The 12,323-nt window shown below is 44.6% G+C and overlaps 1 protein-coding gene and 1 long non-coding RNA gene across 5 annotated transcripts in view; one reads left to right on the forward strand and one right to left on the reverse strand.

Annotated features, from left to right (window-relative positions):
- The window catches only part of LOC122674564, a 66,737-nt gene extending 58,894 nt beyond the window's left edge, over positions 1–7,843 (reverse strand). The window contains exons 1-2 of the long non-coding RNA XR_006334996.1: positions 7,716–7,843; positions 5,930–6,095 (exon numbers count right to left, since the gene is read on the reverse strand). This is a non-coding gene — a long non-coding RNA (uncharacterized LOC122674564). The remainder of the gene's footprint in view (positions 1–5,929; positions 6,096–7,715) is intronic.
- The window catches only part of ZBTB44 (zinc finger and BTB domain containing 44), a 57,750-nt gene continuing 52,782 nt past the window's right edge, over positions 7,356–12,323 (forward strand). Inside the window, exon 1 of one of the 4 annotated variants that reach the window (XM_043872989.1) lies at positions 7,356–7,954. The gene's annotated coding sequence lies outside the window, so the exon portion shown is untranslated. The remainder of the gene's footprint in view (positions 7,955–12,323) is intronic. The other 3 variants (XM_043873000.1, XM_043872972.1, XM_043873011.1) reach the window with 3 other exon arrangements.

Here is a 12,323-nt window from a genome sequence, read left to right on the forward strand (position 1 = left end):
GGGGAAAGAGCATGATGTTAGACAAGGGAATTGATGATATTGAATGTATGGGGAGAAATACATGGGGTACCCTCTATGAGATTTCCTTCCTGGCATGACCCTTTCTCCTGGAAATTGTCCCTCTGCATGGAATCTACATGTCCTGATGGTGGCCACTGCACTGATCTTGGTTGGTTTAGGAATGACTACCTGGCTTGAGCTAAGCCAATGAGCCCCTTCTCTAGGATTTTCGAATTTAGGACTCAAAAAATTGAGATCAGCTCCTCTCCAGTACAGACAGCTGTATGGTGTATTCTTACACCCTGACATATATTAGGGTTCTAACCTTATATTGGGGCTTTCCTGATAGCTCAGTTGGTAAAGAATCCACCTGCAATGTAGGAGACCCCGGTTCAATTCCTAAGTTGGGATTATCTGCTGGAGAAGGGATAGGCTACCAACTCCAGGATTCTTGGGCTTCCCTTGTGGCTCAGCTGGTAAACGATCTGCCTGCAATGCTGGAGACCTGGGTTTGATCTCTGGGTTGGGAAGATCCCCTGGAAAAGGGAAATGCTACCCACTCCAGTATTCTGGCCTGAAGAATTCCATGGACTTCTATAGTCCATGGGATTACAAAGAGTCAGACATGACTGACTTTTTCACTTCAACCTTATATGTTGGGTTCTAGAGCCAGATTGCTTAGATTTGAATCCTGATCTTTACCATCTAATGTGAACCTGGGCAAATGGCTTACTCTCTCTTCAGTTACTTAACTGTCAATTAGAGATAATTATAATATATACTTCATAAGATAAAGATTATAAAGAGTATTATGAGAATTTAGGCCAGTACCTTGTACTCACTAAATGTTAGTTATCTTCACTGTTTGTCTCTTATTTATTTTTCCCAAATCTGACTTCAATTTGTGCTGAGTTGCTCAGTCATATCTGACACTCTGCGACCCCATGGACTGTAGCCTGCCAGGCTCCTCTATCCATGGGATTCTCTAGGCAAGAACACTGGAGTGGGTTGCCATTTCCTCCTCCAGGGGATCTTTCCAACCCAAGAATCAAACCTGTGTCTCCTGCATTGGTAGGCGGATTCTTTACCACTGAGCCACCTGTAGCTTCTATTCACTGTTATTCAATTCAGCACTTATTTTTTGCACAGATGCTATTGGGTTGGCCAAAACGTTTGCTTGAGTATTTCTGTAACATCTTATGGAAGAGTCCAAACAAACGTTTTGGCTAATCCAATATATTCCAAGCATTAAATTAAGCTTAGAAAAAAATATGGTACCAAAGTAGACATGGTCCTGCCTTTTTGGATCTTTTAGTTTAATAAGGGAGGCAAATATTAAACAAATATTTAATTGTTCAGTTCAGTTCAGTCGCGTCCAACTCTTTGCGACCCCATGAACCGCAGCACGCCAGGCCTCTCTGTCCATCACCAACTCCTGGAGTTTACCCAAACTCATGTCCATTGAGTCAGTGATGCCATCCAACCATCTCATCTTCTGTTGTCCCCTTCTCCTCCTACCCTCAATCTTTCCCAGCATCAGGGCCTTTTCAAATGAGTCAGTTCTTTGCATCAGGTGGCCAAAGTATTAGAGTTTCAGCTTCAGCAACAGTCCTTCCAATGAACACCCAGGGCTGATCTCCTTTAAGATGGACTGGTTGGATCTCCTTGCTGTCCAAGGGACTCTCAAGAGTCTTCTCCAACACCACAGTTCAAAAGCATCAATTTTTCAGTGCTCAGCTTTCTTTATGGTCCAACTCTCACATCCATACGTGACTACTGGAACAACCATAGCTTTGACTAGACAAATCGTTGTTGGCAAAGTAACGTCTCTGCTTTTTAATATGCTGTCTGGGTTGGTCTTTTCTTCCAAGGAGCAAGTGTCTTTTAATTTCATGGTTCCACTATCTGCAGTGATTTTGGAGCCCAAAAAAATAAAGTCTTTCACTGTTTCTACTATTTCCCCATCTATTTGCCATGAAGTGATGGGACAGGATGCCATGATCTTAGTTTTCTGAATGTTGAGTTTTAAGCCAACTTTTTCACTCTCTTCTTTCACTTTCATCAAAAGGCTCTTTAGTTCTTCTTCGCTTTCTGCCGTAAGTGTGGTGTCATCTGCATATCTGAGGTTATTGATATTTCTCTCGGCAATCTTGATTCCAGCTTGCACTTCTTCCAGCCCAGCATTTCTCATGATGTACTCTGCATATAACTTAAATAAGCGGGTGACAGTATACAGCCTTGACGTACTCCTTTCCGGATTTGGAACCAGTCTGTTGTTCCATGTCCAGTTCTAACTGTTGCTTCTTGACCAGCACACAGATTTCTCAGGAGGCAGGTCAGGTGGTCTGGTATTCCCAACTCTAAGAATTTTCCACAGTTTGTTGTGATCAATACAAAGGCTTTGGCATAGTCAGTAAAGCAGAAGTAGATGTTTTTCTTGAACTCTCTTGCTTTTTTGATGATCATGGATGTTGGCAATTTGATCTCTGATTCCTCATAGGGGACTGGAATACAAAAGTAGGAAGTCAAGAAATACCTGGAGTAACAGACAAATTTGGCCTTGGAGTACAGAATGAAGCAGGGCAAAGGCTAATAGAGTTTTGCCAAGAAAACACACTGATCATAGCAAACATCCTCTTCCAACAATACAAGAGAAGACTCTACACATGGACATCACCAGATGATCAATTCCAAAATGAGACTGATTATATTCTTTGCAGCCAAAGATGGAGAAGCTCTATATAGTCAGAAAAAACAAGACTGGGAGCTCACTGTGGCTCAGATCATGAACTCCTTATTGCCAAATTCAGACTTAAATTGAAGACAGTAAGGAAAACCACTAGACTATTCATGTATGACCTAAATCAAATCCTTTACGATTATACAGTGGAAGTGACAAATAGATTCAAGGGATTAGATCTGATAGAGTGCTTGAAGAACTATGAATGGAGGTTCACGACATTGTACAGGAGGCAGTGATCAAGACCATCCCCAAGAAAAAGAAATACAAAAAGGCAAAATGGTTGTCTGAGACTTCCAAACTGGTTAATTAACATCAATTCCTGGTAAAGGTTGAAACTGCAGTTAGGTCAAGTACTAAATCTAGTTTTGCTATCATGGGCTTCATCAAACTAATGCCATTTGGGCGTGTGGTTTTTCTCTTTAAATACTTATATATGTAGAAGAGATGTCAATTGAGATGAATTAGCTAAGGAACAAAGTATATATACACAGAGGGAATCATGTGCACATTGGAGGAAAGTGTGTGGCATTTTGAAGATTCGAAAAAAAATCTGCAGCTGGCACAATTCCTTGAAAGAATATGAGAGTTGACGCTGAAGTTATATATTAAACAGGCTCATGTTATGTAGCTGTGAAAGCCATGATAAAAGTTTGAGATTTTATCCTAAAAACAGTATTCCCGGTGAATTTAAGGTTCTTTCTTTGCAGCAAAAGAATTCACAGATAAAGCAGGGAGGTTAAGAAAGTTAGAGCTTATTTAAGAGGAGGGAGTGGCAGAAGACATAGCTAGATAGCATCACAGACTCAGTGGACATGAATCTGAGCAAATTCCAGGAGACAGTGGAAGACAAAGACCAACAAAGGTCTGTTTAGTCAAAGCTATGGTTCTTCCAGTAGTCATGTATGGACGTGAGAGTTGGACCATAAAGAAAGCTGAGCACTAAAGAATTGATACTTTTGAACTGTGGTGTTGGAGAAGACTCTTGAGAGTCCCTCTGACTGCAAGGAGATCAAACTAGTCTATCCTAAAGGAAATCAGTCCTGAATATTCATTGGAAGGACTGATGTTGAAGCTGAAACTCCAATATTTTGGCCACCTGATGCAAAGAACTGACTCATTGGAAAAGACCCTGATGCTGGGAAAGATTGAAGGCAGGAAGAGAAGGGGACAACAGAGGATGAGATGGTTGAATGACATCAATGACACAAAGGACATGAGTTTGAGTAGGCTCTGGGAGTTGGTGATGGACAGGGAAGCCTGGCTTGCTGCAGTCCATTGGGTCTGAGTTGGAAGCAACTCAGCTGCTGAACAATGATGCTCTCAGAGGGCAAACAGGTGAGGAGCTGCAGCCCTGTGTTTCTTTGGCAAGCTGGTTATGAGTGGCATACAAATGAAGGGGCAGAAGATTCACTGGGGAAGGAGTTTAGGGATTGTATTCCCTAGAATACAATTTTTCATCCCAGCTCCATCTTCCTGAGGGGAGGAGGGATTTTTGTCCTTTAGCTTAGATCAGAAGTTTCATCACTTCAGAGCATGATTGGTACTTATCTGCAAGGCTAATTTTATTGTAAGAAAACAATGAACAAGGTTACAGTTGCATGCAGGAGATTCCCGCTTTTCCCCACCTTTCTTTGTCTGATTCCAGGACACTTATCACCTCAAAGGTGTGGTTTCCTGTCAGTCTGGAGGTTCCTGTTTTTCTTTGTCTGCCCATGGACCCCCGCTATTTACAAGAGTTACAAGATTTCCTGCCACCTGGGCCCTGCCCCCATTCTCTGCCCATACCTAGCTATCTGCCTGCTATAACAGGAAGCCATTGCTGTGTGATACTAAGCATTGTAACTCTGGCTATGCAGAGTGAAGAGAGGGGGCAGTATATTTGGAAAACCAGGTAGTCAGTATTACAATTCTATGGGCACAAGGTATTGGTTGTAATTAGATTAGGATGGTGGCCGTGGGAATGGCTTCCCTGATAGCTCAGTTGGTAAAGAATCCACCTGCAATGCAGGAGACCTGGGTTTGATCTCTGGGTTGGGAAGACCCCCTGGAGAAGGGAAAGGCTACCCACTCCAGTATTCTGGCCTGGAGGATTCCATGGACTGTATAGTCCATGGGGTTGCAAAGCGTCAGACACGACTGAGCAATTCACACAGGAAAGGACAAAATCAGCAGGACATGTTGATGGGTTGGAACTGAGATGTGGCAGAGCAGTGAAGCTGATGGGCTCAAGTGGACAGATGATGAACTGAGAATACTAGAAGAGATCCAAGTTTCAGGGTTGGGGAACAAAAAAGATTAATTTTGTTAATATAGTTAGAACATACTAATAAGGGAGCAAGGGTGCTGTGTGCAGTAATGAGTTCTCTACTGGAATTATCCAAGTCGGACCAGAGATCTCTGAGCTATGTGTTCAGTGTTCATACTCTGAAGTAAGTTGTGAACTAAATAACCAAGTTCCTATTCAGCCCTAATGGTCGACCACAAGCTAGTGCCATTTCTGCCAGAATTTGGTCCCCCAAACAGTTCACGAATAAAATAAAACCCTCTTCTTCTGGAATTTGAATTCCTCAGAATCACCCACACCAGGTTAATAATTAAAGGTTCCTCATACTGTCTTCCTTTGTTTGTTTCACCTGTGTGCAGGATTCTGGTTTCATAAAATCCTCCCAGCAGTATTATTTAATCTAGTGTCAAAGAAAGGTGTGTATATTCCACCAACCCAAGGGCAAGTCTCTACTAGCCCAAGAAGGTGGGAGGCGCAGAAGCCACAGAAACTGACCCTGCCCAAAGCCAAAACAGAGGAGAGGACTCCTTCAAAGCTAACCTTTGTATTTTTTCTCACACCCTATCCAAGCATCTAGCACTGTGCCCTTAGGGCCCCACAGCTATTCGCTAGCCCCACTGATCCACTGATCCTCCAGTCCTAGGGTGGGGGTGAAAGAATGATAATTTTCAAACATAAAATCAAAAAATAGGAAAGTATAAAAGGGGAGAAGAAACAAGAGAGTAATATATATTTTGTGTCAGGGCTGCCTCCTCAGTCCCCAGGGAAGCAGTAAACATAAACACTTGCCTAGTGGTCCTTTTTTGACTGTCCTATTAAATGCCCTAGGAGAAGTCGAGGGGATTTGTTTGACAGCTTCATTCCCACCCGATTCTTCTCCAGGTACTAAGTCGCACACCTACCCTAACACAAGGCCCACCAGGACTTCAGGCTCCTGCCCTTCCTTCAGACTTGCTCTGTTGCTGCTGTTCCTCTAAGGGTAAGCATTTCGCCTTCTTTTCCTTCTCCTTCAAATCTCAGCACAAAACTTTCTGGGCCTCATTTGCATCTTCCTGACTTTCCTCATCTCTGAAACGGGAATAATAAACACGATAGTGGGAGTAACAGTAAAACTTGGCCTATTACAATTGCTGTGAGGATTAAACATTATATATACTTGAAAACCTGCTGGAACCCGAAAACACTATAAAGTTAGATTTTGTTTTCTGGCCTTTATTTCTAAAGTATATTTAGGTAGTTGGAATGGGTGGGTACCAGAGTGCTATTCTCTCATGTAGATTAATGCCGTTGCCAAGCGTTTCAGAAGAAAACGCCACTCTGCTTCAAAAGGGACGTCAAGCCCACCTTGCACATAGCCTTTCGGTTGTCTTTCGGTGCAAGAGCTGGGGGCGTGGGAAAACGATGTATGCAGATGCGGGGCGCCTCACGAGTCGCAAGCCGCAGCCTCTCCGCCCCCGCGCAGCCCTCCGCTTGCCTGGGGCGCCCTTCCTCCGCCCCCCACCTGGGGACGGTAAGGCTTGGGGTCTCGAGAGCTCTAACCCTGAGCGCGATTCTGCAGGTGACCGAGAACTCTCGAGCCCCCGGCAGAACTGATCACTTCTGGGCGTCCCGAACACGCCCTCGTCGGAAAGTCAGGTTAGTGGAGGTGGAACCCAAGGAGGCTCCAGGTGTGGAAGGAACAGGCCTACATGGGGAGCGGCTCTAGGTGCCCTCGTGTTGGGGGAACAAGGTGAATCTCGCCACCCATTTCAGAGCCGGACGTCCCGCCATGCGGCCGGGGGACTTTCTAGAACAACCCCCGGGGCCGAGGCCGCAGGGGGCCGGAACCCGGTCGGGCGCGGCAGCCGGCGGGGCTCGACGTCCTCACCTGTCTGGGGCCGCCTCTCCGCAGGCCTCAGTTTCCGTGTGTGAGAAATGGGCTGACTACGAGCTCACCCCCTCACCGAAAGAAAGCGGCTGGGGTGTTCCGGCTCAGCGCCGCTACAGAAACCACTCGAGAAAACAGAGTCTGTTTCGGTTTTAGTTCAAAGAAGGAAAAAAAAAAAAAAGCAATAGCTGTGAACCTTGCCCAGAAATGCTTGTCAGGTTGAGCTAGAAGCCGGCTAAGCGAACGAGCACAGAAAGGACGAATTGGCCAGGGCGCAGGTGGCGGGTGAAGGTAACTCAGCACTTGTGAAGATGCACCGGCCGTATCAGAACCGGCCGCTGCCTCAGGAGACTGAGTCGCAGACGGTTGAAGTAACGGCTACCGGCAGCGGCCTTCTCTGCGCTTGCGCAGTACCCGCGTCTCCCCCGCCTCTCGCTCGCGCCCCGCCCCCGAGCTCGCTCTCGCCCCGCCCACTTGCCCTCCCCTTCCCCAGCCCGGCCGCCCGCGCAGAGCATTGTGGGACACAAACAAAGTGCCCCCAAACAGGCTGGAGTGAGCTGAGCGGCAACGGCGGCGGCGCCGGCCCGCACGCGCGCGGCGGCGGCTCCCTCCCAACCTCCCCCTCCCTCCCCCTCACTCCCCTTCCCCTTCCCCACCCCGCCCCGCCGGGAAAACGCGAGCCGTCGCCGCGCTCCCTAAACCGCCGCCTGCCCTCGGCCAACCGCCCCCAACGGCCGCCCGCGCGTGGCTCGCCAAGCCCCCTCGCTCCTCCCCCTCAGGCCCCCGGAGCGCTCCCCTCCCTCCGCCTCTCACTCTCGCACCTCGCAGGCTCGCCGCCGTTGGGAGCTGCCATGCCCCTGCCGCAGGCTGTCCACGGGCCTAGGCGCGGCGGCCCGAGATAGGGTCCCCTCCGCCTCCCGGGGGAGGAGAGAGGCAGCGGGCCGCGCGCTCCGCCCCCTCCCCCCGGGCCGCCGCCGCCGCCGCCACCTCGCCGCCTCAGCCTGGCGGGGAGGAGGAGGAGGAGCAGCAGGCCTCCGGCCCCCGGCACCGCCGTCCGCAGGTAACCGGGAAGGGAGGGCAAGGCCGGCCCCTCCTCGCCGCCCGCGCCCTCGGGCGGCCCCCCATCTGGGTGCTGGGCGGAAGGGAACGCCGGGTCTCGTCACCCCCATCCGCCCCGGGAGACACCCCGCAGGTTCCCCTCAAAGGCGTCTAATCTAAGCCTTCAGGGAGGAGATTGGCCCTGCGTCCCGCCGTCTGGGAGAAATTGCCCCGATCTCCCAGGGCGCCCCTCGACCGCGCGCGCGTGTGCTCAGCACCCTGACCCCGAGGAGGCGGGGTGCTAGCGTTTCACCTGGTCGAGCCGAAACACACAGTTCCCCCCTCCTCCCCCGCTTCTTTTTCTTTGGTATTGGAAAGAAAGGGGTGGCATTTATTTAAAAAACGAAAACCTTTTTTCTTCCCTACCTGGGGCACAGTCTGCATCTAGGCGTTTTCTGCTGGCCTAACCAGAAAAGGGTTACCTGCGAGTGAAATGATGAGTACGTTAGAAGGAAACTGCATGCTTGTTAGTGGTTTGCAGCTTAACCAAAATTTAGAATAAAGCCTAATAATGGTGTGCCTTATTGGAACTTATAGAAATGAAGGCCAAAGCTTACATGTTTTTCGGCAGGTAAGTGAATTATAGATTTTGGTTAAGAAGACATTCTAACTTCCACTTATTTTCTTACTGTTTTATTCGGATAGAGGCTAATACCAAAAGCAGACTTCACAATTTGAGAGCTACTAATAGTTTGGATAGGTAGATTTTTTTTTGTCTAGAGGGTTTCAGTTGGAATTACTGCATTTAAAACAATACTGTGTAAATCTTCATATATAATGTTACTCTCATTACTTCCCTTTGACTGCCAATGAATATTTAATTTTACCTGATGTAGTTTCCTAATCATAGAATGTGGCAGTAGTGAAGGGAATGTTTTCTTATAGTCTTGTATTTTACAGTGTTTGCATTAATTAATTATGAGAACCTTTTCCATATCTGATCTGATTTGCAGAACAACCTAAAGACTTAGATATTATTACTTGAGTTTTACAGGTGAGACAAACTTAAGTAATGTTAAGTAACTTGCTTTAGGCCACACTACTAGTGATAAAGGTGAGATTTATACCCAGATATGTTTCCAGTGTAGGTGTGTTTTCTACTGTACCTTCAGTACAGGTACACCATTTTTTTAACACTTATTTATGAAAAATAATCAGTCTCTTTGAAATTGAGGAAAAATTTCAATGACTATTTAGTACCTAGGTTCTGTGATTGACATTTCTGCCATGTTGTTCCCCCCTTTCTGTGTGTAATCACTTGAAAGTAAATTGCAAACACCGGGACACTCCAGTATTTCCTCCTGCGGTTATACTGACCCCAATATCATTATCGACACTTTTCCAAATTAGCAATCCATATGCAAATATCTGGGGTCTCTGGAAAATCCACCCCCACCCCACCCCCCAGCTGTATTCAGTTAAGATTCACACATTGCATTTGTTATTATGCCTTGGATCCTTTTTTTAAGAAGACCAGTACCCATCTTCTTTCATTCTGCCAATGAACCAAACCACTTGCTTTATAAGAATGCTCCCAGTTTTAGGATTTATTCATTTCCTAATGGTGTCATTTAATGTAATCCTCTGTCCTCCTAATTTTCCTCTTACTGGAAGTTAGGTCTAAAGAAAAGCTAGATTAGTTTAAGGAAAACTTTTATTTGGCAAGAATATTTCATAGATGATGCTATGTACCTATGTACTTTTATGTTACATCATGCTACACTATTAAGGATAACTAAATGTGACCACTTGCTCAAAGTGGTAACTACCAGATTTACTATAAAGGTTTGGTTTGCCTGTTTGTGATTTGTATATGATCTTGGGGTAATATCTTGACCCCAAACATACAACCTGTTTCTGGGTACCTTTTGCTCTGTGATAGCATCCATCGATGACTCTTGCTTCAATCAGTTATTTTATTGGAGATTTTCTGTCAAGATTTCTTTCATTAACTAGAAGTGAACTGAACTTTCTCCTAAAAATGTTAACGTCCTCCTTTTAGTTACTAACATTCAGGGTAAAGAGTTGGGGAGTTAGTCACCCCCACTGCGTGCATTGCATAATGGTGGCAAATCAGAATTTTTTTTTCTCCTTTTTTGTGGGAATACTATGGACGGATGAGTTTTAATCTTTTTTTTTAATATATATAACCATTACAGTTTTTTCTTTTTGATGCTCAAACTGTCCCAAATTTGGCCAGTAAAACCCTTTCAAATTGGTTCCTGTGTCTTTTTAATGCTCCTGCTCACCATTAGTCTTGGAATGCTCTCTGGTGCAGAATATCCCAGGCTTACCTTGTTACTTTCCTTGTTCCAGATCAGGAATGGGCTTTTCATCCAAGAAGTCCTGACTCTTGTTAGTGAGAAATGGTGTATGGAAACCAGGATCTGACTGTTTGGCATATTCCTTGCTGCTGGAGCGTCGCTGCGTCTAGGCCCTTTGAGAGGGGAGAACAAAAAATGGTGTTTTGCTTGTTTGTTTAAGCAAGTTCATAGCGATACATCCAATTCAAATTTAACATAGCAGGTTTTTCTTTTCTTTGATTCTGTATTTGTCTCTCGTCTTAAACGAAAATCTTAGTTCCTAATAAAATGAACATACTTGCAGTATCCTACTATATATACTTAAAATCATTTCAATATTTTACCAATATCACTACTAGCAGTAAACTTCTTAGTAAAGTTTTAAGATTTCTTTGCATTTATTTTTGTTGTTAGAACATATTGCATGAAGGCTGTGTAATCAGAGTATTTATATTTACTGTGTTCAGAAGTCACTTGAAGTACTTTCTCTGGTTATGCTGCCAATTTGTTATGGTTCATTGGTTCCATTTTTTATTTTATGGTTTTCTTTTTTTTTTTTTTTTTTAATTTTCCAAAAGAAACAACTCTTTACTGAAGTACAGTTGATTTAAAACATATTAGTTTCAGGTGTACAGCAAAGTGATTCACATATATATATTCTTTTTCAAATTCTTTTCCTTTATAGGTTATTACAAGATATTGGATATAGTGTCCTGTATCATACAGTAGGTCTTTGTTGCTTATTTTATATCTAGTAGTGTGTATCTGTTAATCCCAAACCCCTAATTTCCTCCCCGCTTTGGTAGCCGTAAGTTTTGTTTGCTTTTTGTGAGTCTGTTTCTGTTTTGTAAATAAGTTCATCTCTATCACTTTTTTTAGATTCCACTTATAAGTGATATATGATGTTTGTCTTTCTCTGTCTTACTTCCCTTAGTATGATAATCTCTAGGTTCATGGCATTATTTCATTCATTTTTATGGTTGAGTAATATTCCATTGTGTGTGCACATACCACATCTTCTTTATCCATTTACCTGTCGATGGTCATTTAGGTTGCTTCCTTGTGTTGGCTGTTGTAAATAGTGCTATATTGAACACAGATACATGCCCAGGAGTGGGATTGCAGGATCATTTGGTAGCTCTGTTTTTAATTTTTTAAGGAACCTCCATACTGTTCTCTATAGTGGCTGCATTAGTTTACCTTCCCAGCAACAGTGTAGAAGGATTCCCTTTTTAAATTTTATTTTTGAATGTATAAATTATACGTGCTTAGTCGCTCCATCATGTCTGACTCTTTGTGACCCCTTGGACTATAGCCTGCCAGGGGGACTTATCCATGGAGATTTTCCAGGCAAGAATACTGGTGTGGGTTGCCATGCCCTCCTCCAGGGGATCTTGCCAACCCAGGGATTGAACCCAGTTCCCACAATACAGGCAGATTCTTTTTTTCTCTTTTCTTTTTTTCTTTTCTTTTTTTTCCCATTTATTTTTATTAGTTGGAGGCTAATTACTTTACAATATTGTAGTGGTTTTTGTCATACATTGACATGAATCAGCCATGGACTTACATGTGTTCCCCATCCCGATCCCCCCTCCCACCTCCCTCTCCACCCAGTCCCTCTGGGTCTTGCCAGTGCACCAGGCCCGAGCACTTGTCTCATGCATCCAACCTGGGCTGATGATCTGTTTCACCCTAGATAATATACGTTTCGATGCTGTTCTCTCGAAACATCCCACCCTCGCCTTCTCCCACAGAGTCCAAAAGTCTGTTCTGTACATCTGTGTCTCTTTTTCTGTTTTGCATATAGGGTTATCGTTAACACCTTTCTAAATTCCATATGTATGTGTTAGTATACTGTATTGGTCTTTATCTTTCTGGCTTACTTCACTCTGTATAATAGGCTCCAGTTTCATCCGTCTCATTAGAACTGATTCAAATGAATTATTTTTAACAGCTGAGTAATATTCCATGGTGTATATGTACCACAGCTTCCTTATCCGTTCGTCTGCTGATGGGCATCTAGGTTAT

This window comes from Cervus elaphus, chromosome 2 (genome assembly GCF_910594005.1).
Source record: "Cervus elaphus chromosome 2, mCerEla1.1, whole genome shotgun sequence".
Classification (NCBI taxonomy): domain Eukaryota; kingdom Metazoa; phylum Chordata; class Mammalia; order Artiodactyla; family Cervidae; genus Cervus; species Cervus elaphus.